This window comes from Moschus berezovskii, chromosome 1, assembly GCF_049115385.1.
Source record: "Moschus berezovskii isolate FMDL1 chromosome 1, NW_MosBer_1.0, whole genome shotgun sequence".
NCBI lineage: Eukaryota > Metazoa > Chordata > Mammalia > Artiodactyla > Moschidae > Moschus > Moschus berezovskii.
The window spans coordinates 148,487,648-148,501,498 of record NC_142460.1 but is presented as its reverse complement, the minus strand read 5'-3'; positions in this window follow the sequence as shown (position 1 = coordinate 148,501,498).

Below are 13,851 nucleotides of genomic sequence, written 5' to 3'. Positions count from 1 at the left end.
TTAGATTTACAAGATATCCAAATTCAAAACTTGACAATTTTGTAACTTTTTTTTTCTTTTCTGTCATCATTTAATTGCTTTGGCTACTTTAAATAATGATGATTATTCCATCTGGGCAGAATTAACTTTCTTTGGTTGTCTTATTACAACATCCAGTTTCACTGTCTTACTCAATGAAGCAACTCAGTGAGAGGATTAAAGGCTTATGGAATGTTTTGATTGGCTAACACACTGTTTTAGAAAATCCTAAACTCGATATCAACATATGAAAAAAGGTATGTTTCACATAAGAAAAGTCAAACACATAGTTTCTCTAGAAAAAACTGGTAGGATCCGTCACACTGGACTCTCCTTCTCATGTGGCCACAATCTGGGCTGAGGGGTGCCTGTTTGCCACAGTCCCATTCATCCTGTTTCACTAATTTTTATGGTCCCTGCATGGCTTCCACAGTCACTTGAATATGTGGCCCCTGGTTTATTCCAGTAATGGATTGCATTCACTATTCCATTGTCTAATCCTGATACTATTTAACATTAGGAAAATTCCTTTTCATTAAACTGAAAAGAGGACTTAGGAATCTTTTCCAATTCTTCAATTCAGAAAAGTATTTCAATTCCTCCTATATTGTGTTTTCCTCACAGAATATATCATGTAATATTCTTCTGTGCCAAGAAAATAATGAAATAGGAGCACATATTAATTTGGTATTACTATGAACCTGGCTTCCCTGGTGGATCAGACTGAAAAGAATCTGCCTGCAATGTGGGAGACCTGGGTCTGAACCCTGGATTGGGAAGATCTCATGGAGAAGGGAATGGCTACCCACTCCTGTATTCTTGCCTGGAGAATTCTATGGACAGAGAAGCCTGGCAGGCTATAGTCCATGGGGTCTCAAAGAGTCCACATGGCTGAGCAACTTTCACACACATATTCATGAACCAGGTGGTGCTAGTGGTAAAGAACCATCCTGCCAATGCAGGAGATGCAAGAGATGCAGGTTCAATCCCTGGGTTGAAAATATCCCCTGAAGGAGGGCCTAGCAATGCATTCCAGTATTCTTGCCTGGAGAATCCCATGGACAGAGGCCTGGCGGGTTACAGTCCATAGGGTTGCAAAAAGTCAGACATGACTGAAACAACTTGGCAGGCAGGCACACATGAGCCAGGAAATATGCTGGGAAATTTAACTTAGGGAAGAAAGCTGAGCGCCAAAGAATTGATGCTTCTGAACAGTGGTGCTGGAGAAGACTCGTGCGAGTCCCTTGGACTGCAAGGAGATAACCAGTCCATCCTAAGGGAGACCAGTCCTGGGTCTTCATTAGAAGGACTGATGCTGAGGCTGAAACTCCAATACTTTGGCCACCTCATGTGAAGAATTGACTCATTGGAAAATACCCTGATGCTGGGAGGGATTGAGGGCAGGAGGAGAAGGGGATGACAGAGGATGAGATGGCTGGATGGCATCACCGACTCGATGCACATGAGTTTGAGTGAACTCCAGGAGTTGGTGATGGACAGGGAGGCCTGGCGTGCTATGATTCATGGGGTGACAAAGAGTCAGACACAACTGAGCGACTGAACTGAACTGAACTGAATATAATATTATATTTATAGAAAACCTATATGTGAAGCACTTAAGGTTCAGAGAGGGTTGGTAATATATTCAAGTTTTCACAGCCTGTAGGAATTAAACTTACAGGTTGGGTTTAATGGCATTAAGATGGCATTTCACAGCTGTAATCCACAGCCGTGACTAAGAGAATGAAGAAAACTTGCTGTAAAATTCGAGGAAATCTTGCTTGAGACCAAAACAAAACAAATAAACAAACAAACAAACAAACAAATGTTGATGTGTTAGAGCTAAACATTTATGTTCAAATTTTTGTGCTTTTTATTTTTTCATGTTATAACATATATAAAAGAATTATATATTAGATAAAATATTTTGTGTTGTTATTATGCATAGACTACTAGTTGATAATTGACTATTTGATAAGCACTTTTGACTCCTTTACATCTTGCTCTCCTGAAGTAAAGATCTAATAAAGTTGGGAAAAAAAGATGGAATTTCAGCTAGAGTGATCAGTGCATCTTAGCTTGTCAGAAACTTTCTTGATTTTAGTACTAGAAGTGCTGCATCCCAGGAAACTCCTCAGAAACAGGCAAACCAGGACAATAGGTCATCCTTATAGCTAAGATTCCCCAAATTTACAAATCTGGTACCATCAAAAATGACTGTTCTTTATGAGATTCCTGAGGAGATATTCGGGAAAAAATATCAGTTAAAAATTAAGGCACTATTTTATTAGCTGGTGACATAAATTTTATTAGCTGGTGACATAAACCTTAGCACTAGGTCTCCAATGAAGTTGGGATGGAACTCAAAACTTAAACATAAGGCTCAAAGAGGACTTGTTGATTGTCTCTTAATTCAGATCTTAACACCTGTTGGCCACTGAGTCAAAGGTTCTTGCTACAAGATGCAACATGCTGGTAAGAGGAAGAAAGCAAAGAGAAAAGCAGGATGGTCCAGTTCATGCAGTGACTATGCCCTGCCTCAGCTTGTCCATCCAGTCCCACGGAAGGAAAAACTTGAAGAGGCCTCCAAGCCAATAACCTTGTGTAGCAGAGTAACCTCACCTATTAGTGAATCTGACCAGTTAGAACCCAGAGACTGTGTTCCACAATATAGCCAATCACTTGAGGGTTCCTTTGCTTGGAGAGGACAGTGGAGATTGTGAACTTACAGGACCAGGAAGGGAAGCTTTCCTAGTGTGAGAGCTGCTGAGAGTCCCTCTTCCCTGCTCCCTAGAGCTAGGGCAGGTAGGCCTGCCCATTCTTAGTGCCTTCTCAACCACTGGGCTTAACAGAAAATACTCAAGTCAACCCAGGCTCTGGGTTTGAGGAAAATCCCATTCCCTCACTCTCTTGTCCTCTTCCCTGATACTTTACCCTCTCTGAGACCAGTGAGAGGGGAATTTCATATTTTGCCCCCAAAGGTTATAAAATAGGACAGGACTGAAATTAAGTTTACTTGAAAGTCACACAATACACCCAACCAAAGTTCTATTTTCAAACTTGCCATGAATCCATCTGTTAAAATGATTTTGCAGTGCTAAGTCACTTTGGTCATGTCCAACTCTGTGCGACTTTATGGACTGTAGCCCTCCAGGCTCTTCTGTCCATGGGATTCTCCAGGGAAGAATACAGGAGTGCATTGCCATTTCCTCCTCCAGAGGATGGATCTTCCTGACCCAGTGATCAAACCTGCATCTTTTATGTCTCCACCATTGACAGGCAGATTCTTTACCACTAGCACCACCTGGGAAGACTTAAAGTGATTAAATGAGGCACTATTAGACCAGGGTATCTCTAATGTCTTGGTTACCTGTGCATGCAAACCAAACCTAAGCCAGAGTCAATGAGCTCAAATCTGAGGAATTTAAGAACAACCAATCACAAATGGCCAACGGAGAGTTCCCAAACAAGGCAACCAGGTAATCTACAGCAAATCAAATAGTGTCCTTGCTTGTTTCCCTGTCTTTTCTATAAAAACTTCCCTCTAAGCTTCTGTTCGGAGAAGGCAATGGCAAGCCACTCCAGTACTCTTGCCTAGAAAATCCCATGGATGGAGGAGCCTGGTAGGCTGCAGTCTACGGGGTTGCTAAGAGTCGGACATGACTGAGCAACTTCACTTTCACTTTTCACTTTCACACTTTGGAGAAGGAAATGGCAACCCACTCCAGTGTTCTTGCCTGAAAAATCCCATGGACGGGGGAGCCTGGTGGGCTTCCATCTATGGAGTCACACAGAGTTGGACACGACTGAAGTGACTTAGCAGCAGCAGCAGCAAGCTTCCATTGGTAGAATGTTCCTAATCATTGTCAGTTTGGTGCTGCCCAAGTTGAAATGCTGACTGTATTGAGCTTCTCCATGTTTGGCTGCAAAGAATATAATCAATCTGATTTCAGTGTCTACCATCTGGTGATGTCCACGTGTAGACTCTTCTCTTGTGTTGTTGGAAGAGGGTGTTTGCTATGACCAGTGCGTTCTCTTGGCAAAACTCTATTGGCCTTTACCCTGCTTCATTCCGTGCTCCAAGGCCAAATTTGCCTGTTACTCCAGGTGTTTCTTGACTTCCTACTTTTGCATTCCAGTCCCCTATAATGAAAAGGACATCTTTTTTGGGGTGTTAGTTCTAGAAGGTCTTATAGGTCTTAACAGAACCGTTCAACTTCAGCTTCTTCAGCATTACTGGTCGGGGCATAGACTTGGATTACTGTGATATTGAATGGTTTTCCTCAGAAACGAACAGAGATCATTCTATCGTTTCTGAGATTGCATCCAAGTACTGCATTTTGGACTCTTTTGTTGACCATGATAGCTACTCCATTTCTTCTAAGGGATTCCTGCCCACAGTAGTAGATATAATGGTCATCTGAGTTAAATTCACCCATTCCAGTCCATCTTAGTTCACTGATTCCTAGAATGTCTATGTTCACTCTTGCCATCTCCTGTTTGACCACTTCCAATTAGCCTTGATTCATGGACCTAACATTCCAGGTTCCTATGCAATACTGCTGTTTGGAACATTGAACCTTGCTTCTATTACCAGTCCCATCCACAACTGGGTGTTGTTTTTGCTTTGGCTCCATCCCTTCATTCTTTCTGGAGTTATTTCTCCACTGATCTCCAATAGCATATTGGGCACCTACAGACCTGGGGAGTTCATCTTTCAGTGTCCTATCTTTTTACCTTTTCATACTGTTCATGGGTTCTCAAAGCAAGAATACAGAAGTGGTTTGCCATTCCCTTCTCCAGTGGACCACATTCTGTCAGACCTCTCCGCCATGACCTGTCCATCTTGGGTGGCCCCACACAGCATGGCTTAGTTTCACTGAGTCAGATAAGGCTGTCTAAAAAAGACTAGGAGCTGACTGTGGTTCAGATCATGAACTCCTTACTGCCAAATTCAGACTGAAATTTAAGAAAGTAGAGAAAACCACTAGACCATTCAGGTATGATCTAAATCAAATCCCTTATGACTATACAGTGGAAGTGAGAAATAGATTTAAGGGACTAGATCTGATAGACAGAGTGCCTGAAGAACTGTGGATGGAGGTTCATGACATTGTACAGGAGACAGGATTCAAGACCATACCCAAGAAAAAGAAATGCAAAAAAGCAAACTGACTGTCTGAGGAGGCCTTACAAATAGCTGTGAAAAGAAGGGAAGTGAAAAGCAAAGGAGAAAAGGAAAGATATAACCATTTGAATGCAGAGTTCCAAGGAATAGCAAGGAGAGGTAAGAAAGCCTTCCTTGGCAATCAGTGCAAAGAAATAGAGGAAAACAGTAGAATGGGAAAGACTAGAGATCTCTTCAAGAAAATTAGAGATACCAAGGGAACAATTCATGCAAAGATGGGCTCAATAAAGGACAGAAATGGTAGGGACCTAACAGAAGCAGAAAATATTAAGAAGAGGTGGCAAGAATACAAAGAAGAACTGTACAAAAAAGATCTTCATGACCAAGATAATCATGATGGTGTGATCACTCACCTAGAGCCAGATATCCTGAAATGTGAAGTCAAGTGGGCCTTAGAAAGCATCACTACAAACAAAGCTAGTGGAGGTTAAGGAATTCCAGTTGAGCTATTTCAAATCCTGAAAGATGATGCTGTGAAAGTGCTGCACTCAATATGCCAGCAAATTTGGAAAACTCAGCAGTGGCCACAGGACTGGAAAAGGTCAGTCTTCATTCCAATCCCAAAGAAAGGGAATGCCAAAAAATGCTAAAATTACCGCACAATTGCAGTCAACTCACACGCTAGTAAAGTCATGCTCAAAATTCTCCAAGCCAGGCTTCAGCAATACGTGAACCGTGAACTTCCAGATGTTCAAGCTGGTTTTAGAAAAGGCAGAGGCACCAGAGATCAAATTGCCAACATCCACTGGATATTGGAAAAAGCAAGAGAGTTCCAGAAAAACATCTATTTCTGCTTCATTGACTATGTCAAAGGATTTGACTGTGTGGATCACAATAAACTGTGGAAAATTCTGAAAGAGGTGGGAATACCAGACCACCTGATCTGACTCTTAGGAAATCTGTATGCAGGTCAGGAAGCAACAGTTAGAACTGGACATGGAACAACAGACTGGTTCCAAATAGGAAAAGGAGTACGTCAAGGTTATATATGGTCACCCTGCTTATTTAACTTATATGCAGAGTACATAATGAGAAATGCTGGGCTGGAGGAAGCACAAGCTGGAATCAAGATTTCTTGGAGAAAGATCAGTAACCTCAGATATGCAGATGACGCCACCCTTATGGCAGAAAGTGAAGAGGAACTCAAAAGCCTCTTGATGAAAGTGAAAGAGGAGAGTGAAAAAGTTGGCTTAAAGCTCAACATTCAGAAAACTAAGATCATGGCATCTGGTCCCATCACTTCATGGGAAATAGATGGGGAAACAATGGAAACAGTGGCTGACTTAATTTTTTTGGGTTCCAAAATCACAGCAGATGGTGATTGTAGCCATGAATTTAAAAGATGCTTACTGTTTGGAAGGAAAGTTATGACCAACCTAGATAGCATATTAAAAAGCAGAGACATTACTTTGTCAACAATGGTCCATCCAGTGAAGGCTATGGTTTTTCCAGTGGTCATGTGGATGTGAGATTTGGACTATAAAGGTAGCTGAGCACTGAAGAATTGATGCTTTTGAACTGTGGTATTGGAGAAGACTCTTGAGAGTCCCTTTGACTGCAAGGAGATCCAACCAGTCCATCCTAAAGGACATCAATCCTGGGTGTTCATTGGAGGGACTGATGTTGAAGCTGAAACTCCAATCCTTTGGCCACCTGATGCAAAGAGCTGACTCATTTGAAAAGACCCTGATGCAGGGAAAGATTGAGGGCAGGAGGAGAAGGGGATGACAGAGGATGAGATGGTTGGATGCCATCACCGACTGAATGGACATGGGTTTGGGTGGACTCTGGGAGTTGGTGATGGACAGGGAGGCCTGTGTGCTGTGATTCATGGTATCGGAAAGAGTTGGACATGACTGAACGACTGAACTGAACTGAAGTTGACATGCATGTATGCACAGATACACTTGAAAATTTTAACATGACTTAGTTTATCTTTTACCACATCTTAGCTTTCCCTACTCCTCAGAAGTCACATGTTAGCATAAGAATGCCACTAATTTGAACAATATGAACCACTCCCATCAGTAGATTTCTCCAGAGTATTGAAGGTTCAAAAATTTCCCAGAAAGTTAAATTCCATGATAAATGCTTGGACAATAGTAAGTCCCAAAGAAATTCACTAATACCTGGTTTTCCTCTAAAGACTCTGAAGAGTCCAAATCTATGGGGCTAAGAACCATGAACCCAGGACATAACTCCCAAATGCATGTTCTTTCCACTGTTCTTCCTTCTGGTGGCAAGGTGACATAAAGAGCACTGAAAACAAGTGAAAATGAGAGGACCTGTATACAACTCACATATAGAAATATATGTATACATGAAGATCTCTTCCTTTTTCTACCCTATCAGGTTCCAGCTATTCTCTGGGGTACAAAGCTTACTGCTTCCCCAGGTGAGGCCTTATCTCTGGATTTTGCATGCTAGATGTGTGTGAGTATAATAAGGTCCCCAAACCAGTGATGACCAGAGAAGAGGGGAATCCCCTTGCCCTTGCTCTAGATGCACTTGTTGGCCTTCTGCCAGTAAATACACACTGGGTCCCACTTTTTATTTAAGTATTGGGTTTTTTTTTTTTTTTTCGTTTTTTTTTTAATGTAAATTTATTTATTTTAATTGGAGGCTAATTACTTTACAATATTGTATTGGTTTTGCCATATATTGACATGAATCCATCATGGGTGTACATGTGTTCCCCATCCTGAAACCCCCTCTCCTCCCTCCCCATCCCGTCCCTCTGGGTCTAAGCATTGCTTATCAGAGAGTCTCAAAGCTGTACAGAGCTGCAGCAAGGCAAGTCTTGCGTTTTGTCTGTAATCTAGCTACACCATTTCTCTGTCGTCAAAGGGCCATGGCCTCACAGCTAAAGCCTCAGAGGAGGGTCCCTCTTGAGTATCCCTTGATTTCTCAAACTGTCTCTCCTCTTCCTTTGTCCCTAGGTGTCTATCCATGGGATATCATCCCCTTTTCTTTTGTAGAGAGAACCTTTTTTAAGAAATGATAAAGGTTACATGCTAATTATAATCTCAGTTTTTAAAATGTTTAAAAAAAGAGAAATGTTTCAGTCCATTGGTCCCCACTTCTGTCTTGAATATATTGATGGGTCAGTTGTGCAAAAAATAAAAAAATAAATAAAAACAATCACCCATTGGCTTTTTATTTTGTTCGGTCTCTGTCAGCTCTCCACAAGGCAAGGTAAATGCAGGCCAGCCACAGTGGCTAAAACCTCCCCTACAAACCAGGATGGAGGCTTCAGAGTTGGGAAGAAGTATGAGCTCTGAAGCCAAGGACGGGAGAACAAGATGGAGAACTGACACTCCAAGCTGAAGCTTGTTTTAATGCAAACTTCCTGCAATCAAAGACCTGAAAAATTCATTTATTTGATCTCCTAAGCATCCACAAGATAAATTCACAATCTTTTTAGGAAGTAACTTCTATTCTGTGTCTTACAAATTAATAACGCTGGCCTGATTAGCTAAAAGTTTGCCCTATCATTTATTTATTAAATTATAAAAAATTTTATATGAACTAACATAAGGAGGAACCATGCCCCTCACCTTTCCCTTCCTCTACATATTTTTTCAGAGAAAGGTACAGAGAAGATAGAGTTCCCAACAAGGTGATGTTGTGCAAGCTTAGAAATATTTTTTCTGAAATGAAGTACATAAATACTAAGCAGATTTTGACAGAAATGTCTTTTAGTCCCTCCTAAATATAATTTCTGAATGTTGAGCTTCAAGCCAACCTTTTCACTCTCCTCTTTCACTTTCATCAAGAGATTTTTAGTTCCTCTTCACTTTCTGCCATAAGGGTGGTGTCATCTGCATATCTGAGGTTATTGATATTTCTCCCGGCAATCTTGATTCTAGCTCGTGCTTCTTCCAGCCCAGCATTCCTCATGATATACTCTGCATAGAAGTTAAATAAGCAGGGTGACAATATACAACCTTGACGTACTCCTTTTCCTATTTGGAACCAGTCTGTTGTTCCATGTCCAGTTCTAACTGTTGCTTCCTGACCTGCATACAGGCTCCTCAAGAGGCAGATCAGGTGGTCTGGTATTCCCATCTCTTTCAGAATTTTCCACAGTTTATTGTGATCCACACAGTCAAAGCCTTTGGCATAGTCAATGAAGCAGAAATAGATGTTTTTCTGGAACTCTCTTGCTTTTTCAATGATCCAGCGGATGTTGGCAATTTGATCTCTGGTGCCTCTGCCTTTTCTAAAACCAGCTTGAACATCTGGAAGTTCACGGTTCACGTATTGCTGAAGCCTGGCTTGGAGAATTTTGAGCATGACTTCACTAGCGTGTGAGATGAGTGCAATTGTGTGGTAGTTTGAGCATTCTTTGGCATTCCCTCTCTTTGGGATTGGAATGAAGACTGACCTTTTCCAGTCCTGTGGCTACTGCTGAGTTTTCCAAATTTGCTGGCATATTGAGTGCAGCACTTTCACAGCATCATCTTTCAGGATTTGAAATAGCTCAACTGGAATTCCATCACCTCCACTAGCTTTGTTCGTAGTGATGCTTTCTAAGGCCCACTTGACTTCACATTCCAAGATGTCTGGCTCTAGGTGAGTGATCACACCATCATGATTATCTTGGTCATGAAGATCTTTTTTGTACAGTTCTTCTTTGTATTCTTGCCACCTCTTCTTAATATCTTCTGCTTCTGTTAGGTCCATACCATTTCTGTCCTTTATCGAACCCATCTTTGCATGAAATGTTCCCTTGCTATGGAAAAACAGTGGAAACAGTATCAGACTTTATTTTCTGGGGCTCCAAAATCATTGCGGATGCTGATTGCAGCCATGAAATTAAAAGATGCTTACTCCTTGGAAAGAAAGTTATGACCAACCTAGATAACATATTAAAAAGCAGAGACATTACTTTGCCAACAAAGGTCCATCTAATCAAGGCTATGGTTTTTCTAGTGGTCACGTATGGATGTGAAAGTTGGACTGTGAAGAAAGCTGGTCGCTGAAGAATTGATGCTTTTGAATTGTGGTGTTGGAGAAGACTCTTGAGAGTCCCTTGGACTGCAAAGAGATCCAACCAGTCCATTCTAAAGGAGATCAATCCTGGGTGTTCATTGGAAGGGCTGATACCAAAGCTGAAGCTCCAATACTTTGGCCACCTCATGCGAAGAAGTTAACTCACTGGAAAAGACTCTGATGCTGAGAAGGATTGGGGGCAGGAGGAGAAGGGGATGAAAGAGAATGAGATGGTTGGATGGCATCACCAACTCGATGGACATGAGGTTGAGTGAACTCCAGGAGTTGGTGATGGACAGGGAGGCCTGGTGTGCTCTGATTCATAGGGTCACAAAGAATCAGACATGACTGAGCGACTGAACTGAACTGAACTGAACTGAACTGAAATCTAATTTAAAAAGCAGTCTTTAAAACAGCCTTTGTTGGAGGACATCTCAATGTGGGTTCCCTAAAATGTTAGAGCCTGAGACAAGGATTCAGGTGCAGATGATTTGCTCAGGAGATGGCCCCCCCAAATCCCAACTGAGGAAGATTGCAAAAAGACTAGGAAATACCATTTTTCAGAAATAAAATTTTAAGCCTCTTTGTAACCTAATCCTTTCCCCATTTCATCCATATCTTCATAGGGTCTATGCACTTTGAAACTTTAATACCATCACTTATGCTGCTGCTGCTGTTTAGTTGCTAAGTTGTGTCCAACTTTCCTACAACTCCATGGAGTATAGCCTGCCAGACTCCTGTGCCCATGGAATTTTCCAGGCAAGAATGATGGAGTAGGTTTCCATTCCTTCTCCAAGGGAGCTTCCTAACAAAGGGATCAAAACCGCATCTCCTGCGTTGACAAGTGCATTCTTTACCACTTAGCCACCTGGGAAACCCCACCTTATGCGTATGGTCAAAACAACCCATAAGCAGCACATAAGTTAAATTTAATTTATGCTTAAAACAACAAAATTATATGATAAATTCCATGACAAACAATATAGGTCTCTTAGATAAGAAGGCAAATCATGTTTAATAGCTGGCAGAATTAAAGTCTCATATCACCTGTGGAGAGGAAATTCAGTTTGTTTTGAAATGTCATTTTGTGGTGGATATGTCATATCTAAATTTTAAATTTTAAACTAAAAGTATAAAACTACTCTGGGACTCATGGAAGGCTATATTATCTGGCATATGCACATACAAAAATGCACTTCACTGAAACTCTATCATGGTCTTCCTCCAAATAAATTTTAAATGAACAATAGGTGGTTACATATTCATTTTAATCCAGTCTAGCAGTTTTAAGAAATGTCATAGGACCATGTGATTTTATTTCTGTAAAAATAACCTGCATTGCTGTGGGAAAAGAGTAAAAATTCACAAAGACTGATAGAGCTTGCAATCGTAATTTTGCTGTTGCATCATATGTAGATGCAAGAATGTTTGTTATCTGGGCTAACTGTGGATACATAAATAATAATTATATTTTTCAGTAAGATCCAAATACCTAAATCATCCATTTTCATTTCTAAGCTCTAGCTGGATGTTTGTATTCTCCCCCCTCCCAAATTCGTATGTTGAAACCTGTCCCCATTCTGATGATATTTGGAGGTGGTACCTTTGGGAGATGATTGGGTCATGGAGGCAGAACTCTCACAAAAGGGAGTATTAGTGCCCTTACAAAAGAGACCTTAGAGTGTTCCTTGCCCCCTCCACCATGTGAGGACCCAGCTAGAAGACAGCTGCCATCTGTAAACCAGGGAGTGGGTCTTCACCAGACCCCACATCTGCTGGCAAATTGATTGTGCAGTTCCCAGTCTCCAGAATTGTGAAAAATAAATGCTGTATAAGCCACCTAGTTTATGGTATTTTTGTGATAACAGCCCAGATAGACTAAGACGCTAGGTGGCTGTTCCTCAAAACATTATCAGGGATTATAAATCTCAATTAAAGCTTAACAGAGAACATTGTGTTATAGCAGCTTTTCCACGTTGCCAGGTTCCTCAACAAAATTACTCAAAAAAAAAAAAAAAAAGAGAATAATTTTGAATATTTACTCACTCTTAGTATCCTGCTAAAAGAAGAATTTTTCTTCAGCACATTTGATCTTCAAAACTGAGGAACTATAAACTATTTCTTTTGAAATGTTAAATGAAGACTCTTTTTTTTATTAAGTTAAAAAGTCTTTCTAACTCAACTTTGAACTTACATAAACCTTATCTGTTAAGGCACTATAATTAAGAAATATTGAATTTGGAAAAAGCAGAGTCAATTGCTTGTCAGATTGAAATAGTATTGGATTCCACCAAAATAGATTCATCTCCATGTGAAAAACAGAACTGTTCTGTTGGAGTTCCTCCCTGCCACCACCTTAACCAAAAGAGAATACAGGCAAAACAAACAGCTGAACAAGATAGTCACATACAAAACGTAAGATTTTTGGTGAACTAGGTTTGAGCAAGTGACTTAGACCTCAGGCCTCTCACCTCATCCCAAATCTACAAAGAGTCTGAGAAGAGAACACTCAAAGACACACCTACTGATGTAAGACCTTTTCTGCAAAGCAGAATTCACATCCATTTACTCAGCCTGTTTTAAGAAGGGAGGCCTCTTGCAGCAGCACAGCAGGAAAAAGAAAGAAAGACTGTTGGAGCTTCAATCACCCCTTAACCTCACTTTGACAGTATAAACCAAAGAAAGGAACAGTTCAAACTTCTCTGCTCCTGAGGCCAGGAAACTCCTCTGATAACATGTGACCTAGCCAAAGGGATGTCTGGATCACCCATTGAACATTCTTGTTCCAAGGAATCAAGAGTGAGGCAGAAGTTCCTTCATGGCACTTGCAAAAGTTCAGAAGCATAGGTGGACATTTCCTCCTGTATGAGCCAGTGTAAGAATGTGGGGATAGGAACAGAATGTCCCCCATGAACTCTTCCCAGGTGTTTGTTGGGCTTTGCTTCCAGGCTTGCAGTCAATCAGAGCAGATCAACCCACTTCAGAATGGAAATGAGCATTTTTGTCTGAGCAATGCTGCTCCCATGTTCATGAGGATGCTTCTTTTGCATCCTTCTGCGACAGTGTGTTGAGTGGTCTAACTGTTGCCCCTGAAACCTAGAGGAAGGATAAGAACTCTTTAAATTTGCCTTAACTCCACCCCACACCAAAGAACAGAAACTCATTCCTATTCAATTCTTTTTTTAGTAAGCTGTTTTGATCCACATTGTGCAAATCACAGCTCAAAAATGTATACAAGCTCCACATGCCAGCATGAAACTACTCAAAAAACACACCATACAAACAACATTCAAACACCCCAAATTTGAATATTAATTATTTGATTGTTAAAGTAAGAGAGTACTAATATTCTAAATCAAATTCCCCTCCCCCTTGTAAACTAAATTCAACATATTTTCTGTCTCTTTCTGGTTTTAACAGATTTATCTAACTGTGATGGGGCCAGATTTCTTTTAGCAGCTGCAGTGTTTTGTGCCATCTTTGAAGCACTAGAATAATTATAGCTTCTTCAGCAGCTACAAAGTTGAATTTACCCAATTACAAATTACTCATGCATTCTGCAGTGCCTGAGAATCACTGCACCAAACTTATTATAACAAACTTTACAAAATACAAGCAAGCAATTCCTGTGCCACTATAGCCTTATCCCA